This window comes from Mustelus asterias, unplaced genomic scaffold, assembly GCF_964213995.1.
Source record: "Mustelus asterias unplaced genomic scaffold, sMusAst1.hap1.1 HAP1_SCAFFOLD_784, whole genome shotgun sequence".
NCBI lineage: Eukaryota > Metazoa > Chordata > Chondrichthyes > Carcharhiniformes > Triakidae > Mustelus > Mustelus asterias.
Genome location: NW_027590731.1, coordinates 8887 through 27064, shown reverse-complemented (window position 1 = coordinate 27064; position 18178 = coordinate 8887). Strand labels below are relative to the sequence as shown.

Sequence of the window (18178 nt, the reverse complement as noted above, 5' to 3'; positions counted from 1 at the left end):
AAGTTATTGGAAATGAAGCAATGGGTACAGAGATGATCAACTCACTGAAAATCTCTCACATCAGCGTCTCTGAGGGTCTAGTGACCAGAATCGGCGCCGTGACGTCGTTTCAATCCCCAGTCACGGAGTGAATAACTTTTTGTTCAATTCTTCATTTCATGAAAACACGCCTCAGAGCGTCTGTGAAGGGAGCAATGTCTAAATCTTCCAGCTGAATGAACTTGCATCGGAGTTGGAAAAGTCAGAGATGCAAGTCTAGGATGCCACCGGGACTTGATGGATTGAGTTATAAGGAGAGGCTGGATAGACTGGGACATTTTTCCTCTGGAGCGTCGGAGGCTGAGGGGTGATCTTATAGAGGTCTATAAAATAATGAGGGGCACAGATCAACTAGATAGTCAATATATTTTCCCAAAGATAGGGGAATCTAAAACTAGAGGGCATAGGTTTAAGGTGAAAGGGGAGTGATACAATAGCGTCCAGAGGGGCAATTTTTCACACAGAGGGTGGTGAGTGTCTGGAACAAGCTGCCAGAGGTAGTAGGAGAGGCGGATACAATTTTGTCTTTTAAAAGGCATTTAGATAGTCACATGGGTACGATGGGTATAGAGGGATATGGGCCAAATGCGAGCAATTGGGATTAGGTTCGGGGTTTTGAAAAAAAAGGCGGCATGGACAAGTTGTGCCGAAGGGCCTGTTTCCATGTTGTTCACCTCTATGACTCTCTGACTCTATGACTCCATGTAACAACAACGAACAACTCTGAAGAAGAATCACATAACAAGCACAACATACATGTCAGATACACACACAGCACACATGTCAAATCATGTCATTTTCAAGTTGCGTCTTTTAATTTCCTGCTCTCCACCAAATCAAACTCTCCACCAGATCAAAAATCTCCGACCTCAAACACTATGCTGTTCCTCAATCCACTGATAATGCTGCACGTAATGTGAACGACTTACAGCGCTTGGCTCCGTAGCTTAGTGGTTAGAGTACTGGCCTTGTAAACCAGGGATCGTGTGTTCAGTTCTCATGTAGACCAAGCTTAGTTGAAAGAAGCTGTAGGGTCGAGTCCAACAGACTGTGAGATAAAACAGGAAGCTTTTATGAGTGAAGGGGCAGATCAGGTGCCAAAGCGAAAAGATTTTCTTCGTAAAAAAAACAGAAAGAGTCGAATATATTTGACGAGCTGAAAAATATTAATGTTGATATTAAGAATGGAATAGATTCGTTTGTCCAAGGAATGCATGACGTTAGCATGTAGGTGCAGCAGATAATTGGAAGGGACATTACATTTTGGTCTTTATTGCCGGCAGACTGGAGTCCAAGAATAACGAGGTGTTTCTGCTGTTGCACAGGGTTAGTTGAGACCACATGTTGAATATTCTGTGCAGATGTGACAGTCAAATTTAAAAAGGGATGTGCTTGCATTGGAAACGGTAAAGAGAAGATTCACCAGATTGCTTCCTGGGGTGAGGGAGTTGTCCTGTGATGAAATTCTCTGGAGTTTAGAAGAATGAGAGGCGATCTCATTACACCGACACAGCTCTGAATAGGTTTGATAAGATAGAGGCTGAGAGATTGTTTTTTTTTTCTGCTGGTCGGGGAATCTTACCCACTGTGGCACAGATAAGGTGCTGATCATTTTGGGCTAAGATAAGGAGAAATGACTTTCCTCAAAGGGCTGAGAATCTTTGGCATTCTCTGTACCTGACAGTTATGTATGCCCCATCATCGAGCACATTTAAGGTTGGGATGAACAGGTTTCTGGTCTCTTGGGGAATTAAGGGATATGGGGAGATGGTGGGAAAACTGAGTTGTAGCCCAAGATCAATCAAGATGGTATTGAATAGCGGAACAGTCCCGATGGACTGAGTGGTCTGCTTCTTCTCCTATTATTCATGTTATAATAAAAGCAGAAAGTGCTGAAAGATCTCAACAGGGCTTGCAACAAATGTGGAGCAAGATATAGAATTAAGTTTCCGAGTCCAATATGACTCTTTGCAAACCAGTAACTGATTGCGAGTTAGAGCAATTAGCACAGCATCGAGAAAGGGAATTGAATTGGATCCAGGCAGTGAAACGCTGAATTTAAACTGCCGCAGGATTTCTGTTGGAAAAATGTTCAGGAAAGTTGCTGCCAACTGAAAGGGAGGAGGTTTGAGAGCATCCTGCGCCAAATAGACCCCCTCTATTACTGGTTCTACTTATGTTCCCAATATTGATATACTTTGTGTCCTTCTGCATCAGGGAAATACTGTCCAAACTTTGCCAGTCTTGCTGATATTCACTAAGTTGTCATACAAATCGATCGATGAATATTCATTTCAAATAAAACGAGATACATTGGATCATGCTGCTGTATATTTCCAACCTATTAGAAATATGGGATTCACAGTAACTGATAGAAATTGATGCTATAGTTGAAGATATATAACTGGAACGCAACATCACACCGAGTGAATCCACTGTCTGTTTAAATGTTGATCAGTGAAAATTTCAACCATCCACTGCTGTGTAACACACGGCCACTGAGTCAAATAGCAATAGCCAGTCAAAAAAAGCCTGCATCAGTCAATCTTTCTCGCAACTTTCAAACTTGTTGTTATTCTCTGTACCATTTGCCTTGAAGTATATGAATAAGTGAACGCAGTTTGTGATGGTAAAAAATGTGTTCACCCCCTCTGGGAACTGAATCACATTGATACACAAAGGAACACACACAGACACCGAGAGTGACAGAGGGCGGACAAGACACAAACACCCATAGATCAAGGATGTCACCAACTGGGTTCAGTTTTCTTCCATTTCTGGCTGAGGTTTTGGTGAATTCTAGCTGATGAACAGAAATGAAGGAATGCGAAGTGAAGCAGGAAAAACAGATGGGAATATTTGAAAGATTTTGATTCCATTGAAAGAATAATTAATTCTGCAGTCATCGAAAGGAATGAATGCCGGGCAGCGCATTGGGTGAGGTTCAAATCTCCGTGAGAAAACAATAATTTCAAATCCACCGCCTGAGCCGCTTGGCCACCACTGCAACCGGTGTCAATGTGTTAGTGTCACTCAGATCAAACCATTGAATAGTTACAGCAACAAAAGGGAACATTCTGTTCTAGAAGGTCACGCTGCACCTTTCATCCCTCCTTTTTCCTTCCTTACAAAATGCCATTCGCTGAAAAGACAAACGAGCTGCACTTTTTGGCAGTGGTGGGATTTGAATCCACAGCAATTCAGATATTGAAGCTTAAATTTAGCAATTAAGACCATGCGGCTCCGCTAACAGTCAAACGTAACTATTGCTCGGAGTAATACCGGCAACGGGTTCGAATATAATTGAGATTTTGGATGGAACATTTCGCCCCTCAAGCCCCTCACAATATTTTGGAATCATAGCCAAGCAGTTGTTTTCCATCTGTTACATTTCCGACTTTTCCAGCTTTGATGAAAGATCCAGCTGGAAGATGAACTTTGTTTCTCTCTCCACAGACGCTGCCAGATCTGGTTTCATTCAATGCGGAATTCCTTTTCATGGTGTCAGTTCACACAGCAATACAAACTGGCTGGGGATTGAATCCAGTCCACAGTGATTAAAGTGCCGAATCCAAACCACTCGACTAGCAGGGAAGCTGACAGTGACTTCCCCAATCAGCGGATCTTCGTCATTTTAGCCATTCTCTTCCTCCTCTTCCGTCACACAATAGACAGGTTTCTCATTTTTTTAAAATACTCTGCTTATTTCCACATTTGTCACCTGCCATCGAGTCCATGGTCGTGAAAACGATGACTTTGCACCATTGGAACACCAGAGTTCCGCCATCACCAGCTCAATGTTGCCTTGTCTATCATTCCTTGTGTCAAATAATACACCCTCCCTAGTTTTCTGTGCCGAACCTCGCCTTCTGCCCTTTTTCAGGAGTGACCCCTGACTTTAAAACTATAAAACGTAGGGGAAACCCATCAGACTAATTAAAATTTGCAAATATATGAATAATAGAACTTTTCCCTCAGTCTGCAATGAATGTGATTTGGAAAAGAAATTCTGCCCAGTTTCATGCCGTGGGAGGCGGACGCGATAACTGTCGTGGAATTATTCCTGTAATTGGCTGAACACTTCTCTGGTGTTGAAACAGAAGGTGCCATTTTGCAGGAGAAGTTTGTGGTGCAAGTGGTCTGGCGTGGAAACTAAAATAACAAAAGGATCGTGAGCAGAGCAAATTGTAAAACACGCTGTAGTCTGTTGGTCTGGCGGTTAGAGTTTGAAACTTTCGCTGCTGTTTTGATTGCAGGTCAGGAAATGAAGATTTATTGCTCTCCTCCAATGCGTGAGAACAAATATCAGTTATTTCCCGGCAGAACGCACAAATCCCAGTCTCGCCTTGTGTCCTGTCCTTTCTCAAGTGAAGACCCTGAGCAAATTCAACAGGAAGCCATATTGTCCTTTCTGGGAGCCAGACGAGCTTAAGGACAGTTTAAATGGAGCCGGCCCTTCACTGCAGCTCATTGTGTTTCTGACTGGAGATGATTTTTGTTTGCTGCGCATTTCAGGATCATCTGATTCGGTTACGATTTAGTCAGGGCCCATCCCAACTCCACAGATTTTGATATATTTCAGTATTAATGCAATGAAACGACATGATTATCAAGACTGCCCGTGTGGTAGCGTGGCCGAGCGGTCTAAGGCGCTGGATTTAGGCTCCAGTCTCTCTCGAGGCGTGGGTTCGAATCCCACCGCTGCCAGAGTTGACGGAAGTTTTTGTCCTTGGAGCTGAAGTCCAACAGCTCGGGTTGAACGAAGGAGTCTGAGCGGTGTCGTTTTTGACAGACGGACTTGTAAGAACAGGATATTGCGCTTGACTCATGGATGGACAGTTCCGACACGCCACAGCAAAAAAGCGCACCGACCTCCTGAGAAGACAAGTACGGGACACAGCCCTCAGAGTGCCCTTCCTCCTCCAGTACGTCCCCAGAGTGCAGAAGCCAAGACATCTTCGGAGTGGAGAAACTATGACATCTTCTTCGGAGCCTTCAGCGTACAATCGATGAAGACGAATATCACGCGAAGGCCATCTCCACGCCCCCACTACTTGCCTTCAAAAAACAGAGCAACCTCAAACAGACCATTGTTCGCAGAAAACTGCCCAGCCTTCAAGAGAACAGCGACCACGACACCACACAACCCTGCCAGGGCAACCTCTGCAAGATGTGTTGGATCATCGACCCGGATGCCACCATCACACGTGAGAACAGAATCCACCAGCGAGACGATACATACACATACAACTCGGCCAACGTTGTCTACCTCATACGCTGCAGGAAAGGATATCCCGAAGCATGGTACATCGCCGAGACTATGCAGACGCTACGACAACAGAAGAATGGACACCGCTCGACAATCACCCGGTAAGAGTATTCCCTTCCTGTCGGGGAACGCTTAAGCAGTCAAGGGCATTCAACCACCGATCTTCGGGTAAGCGTTCTTCAAGGCGGCCTCCAAGACGCACGACAACGCAGAATCGCTGAGCAGAAACTGATAACCAAATTCCATACACGAGAACGGCCTCAACCGGGACCTTGGGTTCACGTCACACGACTTGTCACCCTCACCATTTGGCCTGGGCTTGCAATATCCTACCAACTGGCCTGGCTTGAGCCAATTCACACCGCTTTAACCTGTCATTGTCCCCCTCTCCACTCGCATTGTCTGTACCTGTAAAGACTTGATTCGCTGTTAAGACACGCATTCCGACCATTGTTTTGCAATTGAGTCTGTGTCTTTCCATGCCCTGTTTCTAAACCCAACTCTCCACTCACCTGATGAAGGAGCAGTACTCCGCAAGCTCGTGCTACCAAGTAAACTGATTGGACTTTAACCTGGTGTTGTGAGGCTTCTTACTGTGAGGGAGATCAACAATGATTTTACTGAATGGCGGAACAGGCCCTAATGAAGGAGCAAATGGTCCATTGCAACACCTCTTCCCTATTCTCTGATGTTCTTCTGTTCAGCTCATTGTTCTGAGAACAGATTCAAATGGTTCCTGCTCCTCTCTCTGACGTCATGAATTGGAGAATGAAGACACTCGGAGCTGATTGGGTGAAATGTAGGATAAAGGAGCTGTGAGCTGATTGGGTGTCTCCTGCTGGAAAGGAATGAACCTCTCACCATTGGGGCCGGATATTACTCAACATCTTCTGAACTCGGAACTGAAACAATTGAGTTTTAATTCATTGAGTTCCCTGAGACATTTGCTGGAGGAACGCTTTTTTAAGTTGGAAGTACAAGTTAAGTTGATACATCAGGTTGAAAGTAACGAATGTGTTCTTGTATTAAGTGGCATGGGTTCTCAATCTAACCATGTGAACCTGCAGCAACACAGTGGAGTTGAGCATTGTCAGCAGGCCGAATGGGGGCGATATGCTGTCATTTGTTTCTGTAGTGTAGTGTTTGTAAAGGATCCCGGTCCGAAGCCGGCAGAAGAATATATTAAGATTTTTCATGTCGGGTGAGAGAAATCTGAATGATTTCAGTTTGTTGCTGAACATTATCCGAATCTCGATTCATATTATCTTGACGTCGGCCTCAAATTCTTCCTGTAAAATAAATTCTGAACATTTTGGCGCACTGACAGGAAAGACATGTTTCTATTTTGACAACATGCGCACATTAGCATTTCGTTCAGTATACAACAGGATTTAATGGGTTAATAGGTGCAGACTAACATAGTTAATCACCATCTGAAACATGTCTAATGGGAGTGTGTGCTCAAAAAGAAACTGCACGTGGGCATTGTCAGCTGTTCCTGAAGTGTAGTTGTTATCTCATTCGCCTCACACGCGAAAAGTCCCCGGTTCGAAACCAGGCAGAAACACTGTTGAATCGTTGTCATTAAGCATGAGCGAAGTCTGCATGATGTAAGTTCATAGCTCAGCCTCATGCGAATCCGATGTCACGGTCATGTTATATTGGCTTTGATCTCGGCCTCAAAAGCATTTAGGAAAGTCAGAAATACTGTCTTTGAGGACGCAGGGAATAAAGAACTCCATTGTTTGTACACATATTCGCAACTCGTGCAGTCCACAAATTAATTTAATGGGTTTAGAGGTGCAGACTGACGTAGTTAATCACCATCTGAAATATATCGAATAGTATTATGTGCTCATAAAGACCGACACAATTGAAATTGTAACTGAACTGGAGGAAATGGGCACATTTCACAGAAGCACCTTTTTAAAATTGCTCTTCACAGTAAATAAATAATTACAGCCACTCAGACAAATGTGGAAATCGAGATTCAGTGCGGACCTCCTGGACTTCCGATAGATGGACGAGATTTAGGCGCCAGAATACTTCACACACAGAATAAAGAGGATTCAAGTACATTTTATTTTCTTTAAAGGATGAATGTGGTCAATCTCAAATAAACATCATGGCATGTGCGTTACCCAGTGACTCTATTTCTTTTGTTGGTCAGCCATGTTTGCAAGACAATGTTGTATATTTCAGAGATATTCAATTCAGAATGAGGCCATCTGTGTTAAATAAACGTATTGAAATTAAATGTTGAATAACTACAAATATTTGATATAACTGTTTGAAATTATTTGACGGAAGATGAGAATGATGTATTAATGAATGAACAGAAACCATTCCTGCCTGAGCCATTTGCCAGACGAACGCTTTTTAATTTTGAAGTTCAAGATAAGTTGAGATATCAGGTTGAAAGTAACGGATTTGTTCTTCTATTCAGTGCCATGGACCCTCAATGTAACCATGAGAACCTCCAGCAACACAATGTAGTTCAACATTGTAGTCAGGCCAATTGGCAGTGCGGCGCATTCCCTTGTTTCTGTAGTGTAGTGGTTATCACATTGGCCCAACACGTGAAAGATCACCGCTTCAGAACCGGGCAGAACATTCATCAGCTTTCCCATGCAGGGTGAGGGAAATCTGTGTGATTTCAGATCGTTGCTGAACACCATCCAAATCTGGATGTTACAGCCATATTATCTTTGCTCTGAGCTCGGCCTCAAATATTTTCTGTAAAATAAGAAATGCTGATTGTTTTGACGCACTGACAGGAAATTTTCGATTTAGACAGCGTGCACATATTAGCATCTCTTTCAGCCCACAAATGACTTTCATGGGTTTATATGTGCAGACTAATATAGCTAATCACCATCTGAATCATGTCTAATTGCAGTGTGTGCTCAAAAAGAGAAACACAAGTGATTGTATAAGCGAATGAGAGGAAATGGCGCAGATTTCCGACAACATTTTTTTTTGAAATCGTTCTTCATAAGAAAGAAATAGGAAACAGCACTCAGTCAGATGAGAAAATCGAGACTCAGTGCGGATCTATTGGACTTTCCTAAAGATGGCCGAAATTTATGTGCCTGAATGTTTCACGCCCATTTTAAAAAGGCTCAAATGCAACTAACAGATGCCTTTTCAATCTCTACCATTGAAATGGAGTTGATTGTGTTTCACAGCAGACGATGATCAATGTCAAAATTGCCATCTGCCTTACCCAGTGAGTCGCTTCCTTCTGTTGGTCAGTTATGTTTGCAATTCAGTGATATTCAATTTCAGAGATATTCAATTAATGATGAATAATGATGAATAAGTGTTAAATAATGCATTGATACTAAATACTGAAACAAATACTGAGTACAACTGTACAATGAGCTTTGCTAAAGTGTCATGTGGACTCGAAACGTCCGCCCTTTTCACTCCTTACAGGTGCTGTCAGACATTGTGAGATTTTGCAGCATTTTCTCTTTTCTCATCCGCAGTAATTTGCTTTTATTACTGAGTACAATTGATTGAGATGATTCGAAGAAAGATGAAAATGATGCATTAATGAATGGGCAGAAATCATTGCTCCCTTAGATATTTGCGAGACGAACGATTTTAAATTTTGATGTTCTGGATCAGTCGCAGAATCAGATTGAAAGCAACGATGATCTTCCTGAATTCAGTGACATGGGCTCTCAGTCTAACCATCGGAACCTGCAGCAACACAGCGTAGTTGAACATTGCAGATAGGCAGATTTGCTCTAGCATACTTCGAGCTGTTTCTGTAGTGTAGTGGTTATCACGTTCGCCGAACACGCGAAATGTCCCCGGCTCGAATCGAGACAGAATTATTCATGAAGCTTTCCCATGTCGGGTGAGGGAAAATTGCTTGATTTCAGTTCGTTGCTCAACATCATCCGAACCTCGATGTGAAAGGCATGTTCTCATTGCTCTGACATCACCCTCAAATGCTTTCTGTGAAACAAGAAGCACATTCTTTTTGACGCACTGAGAGCAATGTTCAATTTTGACACCGAGCACATATTCGCACCTCGTTCAGTCTACAACAGAATTTAATGGGTTTATAGGTGCAGACTAATATGGTTAATCACCATCTCAAATATCTGATAGTAGTGTGTGCTCAAAAAGACAGATACAAGTGATAATGTAAGTGAACGAGAGGAAATGGCGCACATTTCACAGGAGAATCCTTTTAAAAATCGTTTTTCATCATGAAGAAACAGGAAATGCCAATCAGACAGATGAGGGAATCGAGACTCGGAGGGGGGGGGGGGCGGTGGAGTGGGGGCGAGGGGGATCTACTGGACTTTCCTGTCAAGGGCCGGAATTTATGCGCCTGAATGTTTCACGCCCATGATAAAAAAGGCTCCAGGGTCACTATCAGATAATTCTTAAATCTCTTCCATTTCCATCGAGTTGACTTTTTCAAAAAGCTGACTATGTTCAATCCTAAAATTGTGATCTGTACTACCCGGTGACTCGATTCATTTTGTTGGTCAGTTATGTTTGCAATTCAGTGATGTTCAACTCCAGAGATATTCAATTCATAATGAAGACATATGTGTGAAATAATGCATTGATACTAAACACTGAAACAAATACTGAGTACAATTGCACAATGAGCTTTGACAAAATGTCATCTGGACTCGAAACGTCAGCTCTTTTCACTCCTTATAGATACTGCCAATCCTTGTGAGACTTACCAGAAGTTTCGCTTTTCGTTTCCGATTCCAGCATCCGCAGTAATTTGCTTCTTTACTGAGTACAATTGATTGAGATTGTTCAAAAGGAAGATGCGAATGATGAAATAATGAATGGGTAGAAGTCATTCCTCCCTTAGATATTTGCGAGACGAACGCTTTTAAGTTTTGATGTACGGGATAAGTCGTACAATCAGATTGAAAGTAACGGTTATCTTTCTGAATTCAGTGATATGGGCTCTCAGTCGAACCATTGGAACCTGCAGCAACACAGCGTAGTTGAACATTGCAGACAGGCAGATTTGCTCCAGCGTGTTTCGAGCTGTTTCTGTCGTGGAGTGGTTACCGCGTTCGCCGAACACGCGCAAAGCCCCCGGCCCGAAACCGAACAGAAATGTTCATTAAGCTTTCTCATGTCGGGTAAAGATAAATAGCTTGATTACAGTTTGTTGCTCAACATTATCCGAATTTCGATGTGAAAGGCGTGTTATCATTGCCCTGACATCACCCTCAAATGCTTTCTGTGAAATAAGAAGCACATTTTTTTTTTGGCGCACTGAGAGGAATGTTCGATTTTGACGCCGAGCACATATTCGCATCTCGTTCAGTCTACAACAAAATTAAATGAGTTGATAGATGCAGACTAATATGGTTTACCACCATCTGAAATATCTAACAGTAGTGTGTGCTCAAAAAGACAGATACAAGTGATGCTGTAAGTGAACTAGAGGAAATGGCGCACATTTCACAGAATATCTATTTTTAAATCGTTTTTCATCACTGAGAAACAGGAAAAGCCACTCAGACAGATGAGGGAATCGAGACTCTGTGCGGATCGACTGGACATTCCGGTAAAGGTCTGGAAGTTATGCGCCTGAATGTTTCACGCCCTTAAAAAAAAAGGGTCAACTGTCACGAACAGATCATTCTTGATTTTTCTCCATTTAAATGGAGTTGACTTTGTTTAAAAGCTGACGATATTCAACCTAAAAATTACGATCTGTATTACCCTGTGATTCGCTTCGTTCTGTTGGGCAGTTATGTTTGCAATTCAGTGATGTTCAATTTCTGAGATATTCAATTCATAATAAAGAACAAAGAACAATACAGCACAGGAACAGGCCCTTCGGAGCTCCAAGCCCGCGCCGCTCCCTGGTGCAAACTCGACCATTCTTTTGTATCCCTCCATTCCCACTCCGTTCATGTGGCTATCTCGATAAGTCTTAAACGTTCCCAGTGTGTCCGCCTCCACCACCTTGCCCGGCAGGGCATTCCAGGCCCCCACCACCCTCTGTGTAAAATGCGCCCTTCAGATATCCGTGTTAAAACTCCACCCGCCCCCACCCCCCCTCACCTTGAACCTATGACCCCTCGTGAACGTCACCACCGACCAGGGAAAAAGCTTCCCACCGTTCACCATATCTATGCCTTTCATAATGTTATACACAGGGGCGGCACTGTAGCACAGTGGTTAGCACTGCTGCTTCACAGCTCTAGGGTCCCGGGTTCGATTCCCGGCTCGGGTCACTGTCTGTGTGGAGTTTGCACATTCTCCTCGTGTCTGCGTGGGTTTCCTCCGGGTGCTCCGGTTTCCTCCCACAGTCACAAAGATGTGCGGGTTAGGTTGATTGGCCAGGTTAAAAAAAAAGCCCCTTAGAGTCCTGGGATGCGTAGGTTAGAGGGATTAGTGGGTAAAAATATGTGGGGATAGGGCCTGGGTGGGATTGTGCAGACACGATGGGCCGAATGGCCTCCTTCTGAACTGTAGGGTTTCTATGATTCTATGACCTCTATTAGGTCACTCCTCATCCTCCGTCTTTCCAGTGAGAACAACCACAGTTTACCTAATCTCTCCTCATAACTAAGCCCTTCCATACCAAGCAACATCCTGGTAAACCTCCTCTGCACTCTCTCTACAGCGTCCACGCCCTACTGGTAGTGTGGCGACCAGAACTGGGCGCAGTATTCCAAATGCGGCCGAATCAACGTTCTATACAACTGCAACATCAGATCCCAACTTTATGAAGACATAAGTGTTAAATAATGCATTGAAACTAAAAAGTGAAACAATTGTACAATGACCTTTGAAAAAGTTTCATCTGGACTCGAAACGTCCGCTCTTTTCACTCCTTACAGGTGCTGTCAGACATTGTGAGATTTTGCAGCATTGTCTGTTTTCTCATCCGCAGTAATTTGATTTTATTACTGAGTACAATTGATTGAGATGATTCGAAGAAAGATGAAAATGATGCATTAACGAATGAGCAGAAATCATTGCTCCCTTACATATTTGCCAGACGAACGATTTTAAATTTTGATGTTCGGGATAAGTCGTACAATCAGATTGAAAGTAACGGTTATCTTCCTGAATTCAGTGACATGGTTCTCTCAGTCTCACCATCGGAACCTGCAGCAACACAGCGCAGTTGAACATTGCAGACAGGCAGATTTGCTGCGTTGTGGCTCAAGCTGTCTCTGTAGTGCAGTGGTTATCACGTTCGCCTAACGCGCGAAAGATCCCTGGTTTGAAACCAGGCAGAAACATTCTTTAAGCTTCCTCAAGTCATGTAAGGGAAAATTGTTTGATTGCAGTCTGTTGTTCATCCTGATCAGGGCCTCGATGTTAACGGCATGTTATCATTGCTCTGACGTCACCCTCAAATGCTTTCTGTGAAATAAGAAACGCTTTTTTTTGACGCACTGACAGGAAAGTTCGATTTTGACACCGAACACTTATTCGCATCTCGTTCAGTCTACAACAGAATTTAATGGGTTTATAGGTGCAGACTAATATGGTTATTCACCATCTGAAATTACTGATAGCAGTGTGTGCTCAAAAAGACAGATACAAGTGACACTGTAATTGAACTAGAAGAAATGGCGCACATTTCACAGAAGAATCTTTTTTAAAATCGTTTTTCATCACTGAGAAATATGAAAAGCCACTCAGACAGATGAGGGAATCGAGACTCAGTGCGGATCTACTGGACTTTCCTGGAAAGGGCCGGAATTTATGAGCCTGAATGTTTCAACCGCATAATTAAAAAGGCTCTAGTGTCACGAACAGATAATTCCTGATTCTCCTCCATTTAAATGCAGTTGACTTTGTTTAAAAGCTGACGATAGTCAATCTCAAATTTGCGATCTGTATTACCCGGTGATTCGATTCGTTCTGTTGGGCAGTTTTGTTTGCAATTCAGTGATGTTCAATTTCAGAGATATTCAATTCATAATGAAGACATATGTGTTAAATAACGCATCGATATTAAATATTGAAACAAATACTGTGTACAATTGTACAATAAGCTTTGATAAAGTGTCATCTGGACTCGAAACGTCCGTCCTTTTCACTCCTTACAGGTGCTGCCAGACATTGGGAGATTTTGCGGCATTTTCTCTTTTGTCATCCGCAGTAATTTGCTTTTATTACTGAGTACAATTGATTGAGATGATTCGACGAAAGATGAAGATGATGCATTAAGGAATGAGCAGAAATCATTGCTCCCTTAGATATTTGCCAGAAGAATGGTTTTGAATTTTGATGTTCGGGATAAGTCGTACAATCAGATTGAAAGTAACGGTTATCGTCCTGAATTCAGTGACATGGGCTCTCAGTCTCACCATCGGACCCTGCAGCATCACAGCGTAGTTGAACATTGCAGACAGGCAGATTTGCCCCAGTGCAATTGCAGCTGTTTCTGTAGTGTAGTGGTTATCACATTCGCCTAACACGCGAAAGGTCCCTGGTTCGAAACCAGGCAGAAACACTCATTGAGCTTCCTCATGTCGCGTAAGGGAAAATTGATTGATTTTTGTTTGTTCCTAATCATTATCCGAGCCTCGATGTTAACGGCATGTTATCATTGCTCTGACGTCACCCTCAAATGCTTTCTGTGAAATAAGAAACGCTTTTTTTTGACGCACTGACAGGAAAGTTCGATTTTGACACCGAACACTTATTCGCATCTCGTTCAGTCTACAACAGAATTTAATGGGTTTATCGGTGCAGACTAATATGGTTAATCGCCATCTGAAATATCTGATAGTAGTGTGTGCTCAAAAAGACAGATACAAGTCATACTGTAAGTGAACTCGAGGAAATGGCGCGCATTTCACAGAAGAATCTTTTTAAAATCGTTTTCATCACTGAGAAATAGGAAAAGCCACTCAGACAGATGAGGGAATCGAGACTCAGTGCGGATCCACTGGACTTTCCTGTAATCGGCCGGAATTTATGCGCCTGAATGTTTCACGCCCGTAATAAAAAAGGCTCAACTGTCACGAACAGATCATTCTTGATTCTCCTCCATTTAAATGCAGTTGACTTTGTTTAAAAGCTGACCAGAGTCAATCTCAAATTTGCGATCTGTATTTCCCGGTGATTCGCTTCGTCCTGTTGGTCAGTTATGTTTGCAATTCAGTGATGTTCAATTTCAGAGATATTCAATTCATAATGAAGACATATGTGTTAAATAACGCATCGATATTAAATATTGAAACAAATAGTGTGTACAATTGTACAATGAGCTTTGATAAAGTGCCATCTGGATTCGAAACATCCGCCCTTTTCACTCCTTACAGGTGCTGCCAGACATTGGGAGATTTTGCAGCATTTTCTCTTTTGTCATCCGTAGCAATTTGCTTTTATGACTGAGTACAATTGATTGAGATGAATCGAAGAAAAATGAAAATGATGCATTAACGAATGGGCAGAAATCATTGCTCCCTTAGATATTTGCCAGAAGAACGATTTTGAATTTTGATGTTCGGGATAAGTCGCACAATCAGATTGAAAGTAACGGTTATCTTCCTGAATTCAGTGACAATGGGCTCTCCGTCTCAACATTGGAACCTGCAGCATCACAGCGTAGTTGGACATTGCAGACAGGCAGATTAGCTCCGCTGCTATTCACGCTGTTTCTGTAGTGTAGTGGTTATCACGTTCGTCTAACACGCGAAAGGTCCCTGGTTCGAAACCAGGCAGAAACATTTATTAAGCTTCCTCATGTCGTGGAAGGGAAAATTGCTTGTTTTCAGTTCGTTGCTCATCATTATCCGAGCCTCGATGTGCAAGACATGTTATCATTAAGCTGTGGTGTCGTGGTTATCACATTCGCCTAACACGTGGAAAGTCGCCGGTTCGCAACCAGGCAGAAACATAGCGCAGCACAGTGGCACAGCAGTTAAGACTGCTGCCTCAAGGCGCCAGGGTCCCAGGTTCGACTCCCAGTTTGGATCACTGTCTGCGCGGAGTCTGCATCTTCTCCCCGTGTCTGCATGGGTTTCCTCCGGGTGCGCCGGTCTCCCCCCACAGTCTGAAAGACATGCTGACGTCACCCTCAAATGCTTTCTGTGAAATAAGAAAAGCTTTTTTTGACGCACTGACAGGAAATTTCGATTTTGACACCAGCACTTATTCGCGTCTCGTTCAGTCTACAGCAGAATTTAATGGGTTTATAGGTGCAGACTAATATGGTTAATCAGCATCTGAAATACCTGACAGTAGTGTGTGCTCAAAAAGACGGATACAAGTCATACTACAAGTGAACTCGAGGAAATGACGCACATTTCACACAAGATCTATTTTTAAATCGTTTTTCATCACTGAGAAACAGGAAAAGCCACTCAGACAGATGAGGGAATCGAGGCTCAGTGCGGATCTACTGGACTTTCCGGTAAAGGTCCGGAAGTTATGCGCCTAAATGTTTCAGGCCCATAATTAAAAAGGCTCAAGTGTCACGAACAGATAATTCTTGATTTTTCTCCATTTAAATGCAGTTGACTTTGTTTAAAAGCTGATGATAGTCAATCTCAAATTTGCGATCTGTATTTCCCGGTGATTCGCTTCGTCCTGTTGGGCAGTTTTGTTTGCAATTCAGTGATGTTCAATTTCAGAGATATTCAATTCATAATGAAGACATATATGTTAAATAACGCATTGATATTAAATATTGAAACAAATACTGAGTACAATTGTACAATAAGCTTTGATAAAGTTTCATCTGGACTCGAAACGTCCGCCCTTTTCATTCCTTACAGGTGCTGCCAGACATGGGGAGATTTTTCAGCATTTTCTCTTTTGTCATCCGCAGTAATTTGCTTTTATTACTGAGTACAATTGATTGAGATGATTCGAAGAAAGATGAAGATGATGCATTAACGAATGAGCAGAAATCATTGCTCCCTTAGATATTTGCCAGAAGAACGGTTTTGAATTTTGATGTTCGGGATAAGTCGTACAATCAGATTGAAAGTAACGGTTATCTTCCTGAATTCAGTGACATGGGCTCTCAGTCTAACCATCGGAACCTGCAGCATCACAGCGTAGTTGAACATTGCAGACAGGCAGAATTGCTCCAGTGCAATTGCCGCTGTTTCTGTAGTGTAGTGGTTATCACATTCGCCTAACACGCGAAAGGTCCCTGGTTCGAAACCAGGCAGAAACACTCGTTGAGCTTCCTCATGTCGCGTAAGGGAAAATTGATTGGTTTTTGTTTGTTCCTAATCATTATCCGAGCCTCGATGTTAACGGCATGTTATCATTGCTCTGACGTCACCCTCAAATGCTTCCTGTGAAATAAGAAACGCTTTTTTTTGACGCACTGACAGGAAAGTTCGATTTTGACACCGAACACTTATTCGCATCTCGTTCAGTCTACAACAGAATTTAATGGGTTTATAGGTGCAGACTAATATGGTTAATCGCCATCTGAAATATCTGACAGTAGTGTATGCTCAAAAAGACAGATACAAGTCATACTGTAAGTGAACTCGAGGAAATGGAGCACATTTCACAGAAGAATCTTTTAAAAATCGTTTTCATCACTGAGAAATAGGAAAAGCCACTCAGACAGATGAGGGAATCGCGACTCAGTGCGGATCTACTGGACTTTCCTGTAATCGGCCGGAATTTATGCGCCTGAATGTTTCACGCCCGTAATAAAAAAGGCTCAACTGTCACGAACAGATCATTCTTGATTCTCCTCCATTTAAATGCAGTTGACTTTGTTTAAAAGCTGACCAGAGTCAATCTCAAATTTGCGATCTGTATTACCCGGTGATTCGCTTCGTCCTGTTGGGCAGTTATGTTTGCAATTCAGTGATGCTCAGTTTCAGAGATATTCAATTCATAATGAAGACATATGTGTTAAATAATGCATCGATATTAAATATTGAAACAAATACTGTGTACAATTGTACAATGAGCTTTGATAAAGTGCCATCTGGATTCGAAACATCCGCCCTTTTCACTCCTTACAGGTGCTGCCAGACATTTGGAGATTTTGCAGCATTTTCTCTTTTCTCATCCGCAGTAATTTGCTTTTATTACTGAGTACAATTGATTGAGATGATTCGAAGAAAATTGAAAATGATGCATTAACGAATGGGCAGAAATCATTGCTCCCTTAGATATTTGCCAGAAGAACGATTTTGAATTTTGATGTTCGGGATAAGTCGCACAATCAGATTGAAAGTAACGGTTATCTTCCTGAATTCAGTGACAATGGGCTTTCCGTCTCAACATTGGAACCTGCAGCATCACAGCGTAGTTGGACATTGCAGACAGGCAGATTAGCTCCACTGCTAATCACGCTGTTTCTGTAGTGTAGTGGTTATCACGTTCGTCTAACACGCGAAAAGTCCCTGGTTCGAAACCAGGCAGAAACATTCATTCAGCTTCCTCATGTCGTGGAAGGGAAAATTGCTTGTTTTCAGTTCGTTGCTCATCATTATCCGAGCCTCGATGTGAAAGGCATGTTATCATTATGCTGTTTCTGTGGTGTTGTGGTTATCACATTCGCCTAACACGCGGAAAGTCGCCGGTTCGCAACCAGGCAGAAACATAGGGTAGCACAGTGGCACAGCAGTTAAGACTGCTGCCTCAAGGCGCCAGGGTCCCAGCTTCGATTCCCAGTTTGGATCACTGTCTGCGCGGAGTCTGCATCTTCTCCCCGTGTCTGCATGGGTTTCCTCCGGGTGCGCCGGTCTCCTCCCACAGTCTGAAAGACATGCTGGCATCACCCTCAAATGCTTTCTGTGAAATAAGAAACGCTTTTTTTGACGCACTGACAGGAAATTTCGATTTTGACACCAGCACTTATTCGCATCTCGTTCAGTCTACAGCAGAATTTAATGGGTTTATAGGTGCAGACTA

At 42.8% G+C, this 18178-nt stretch overlaps 6 non-coding genes across 6 annotated transcripts; all 6 read left to right on the top strand.

The window, feature by feature from the left end:
* The first annotated feature begins 4664 nt into the window (after window positions 1-4664).
* On the top strand, window positions 4665-4746 carry trnal-uag (transfer RNA leucine (anticodon UAG)). Its single transcript has one exon. It is a non-coding gene; the product is annotated as a tRNA-Leu (tRNA).
* A 7748-nt stretch (window positions 4747-12494) lies between these two features.
* trnav-aac (transfer RNA valine (anticodon AAC)) lies at window positions 12495-12567 on the top strand. The gene has a single exon. It is a non-coding gene; the product is annotated as a tRNA-Val (tRNA).
* Window positions 12568-13717: 1150 nt separating this feature from the next.
* Window positions 13718-13790, top strand: trnav-aac (transfer RNA valine (anticodon AAC)). Its single transcript has one exon. It is a non-coding gene; the product is annotated as a tRNA-Val (tRNA).
* A 1149-nt stretch (window positions 13791-14939) lies between these two features.
* trnav-aac (transfer RNA valine (anticodon AAC)) lies at window positions 14940-15012 on the top strand. The gene has a single exon. It is a non-coding gene; the product is annotated as a tRNA-Val (tRNA).
* A 1384-nt stretch (window positions 15013-16396) lies between these two features.
* On the top strand, window positions 16397-16469 carry trnav-aac (transfer RNA valine (anticodon AAC)). The gene has a single exon. It is a non-coding gene; the product is annotated as a tRNA-Val (tRNA).
* A 1149-nt stretch (window positions 16470-17618) lies between these two features.
* Window positions 17619-17691, top strand: trnav-aac (transfer RNA valine (anticodon AAC)). The gene has a single exon. It is a non-coding gene; the product is annotated as a tRNA-Val (tRNA).
* The last annotated feature ends 487 nt before the right edge of the window (window positions 17692-18178 follow it).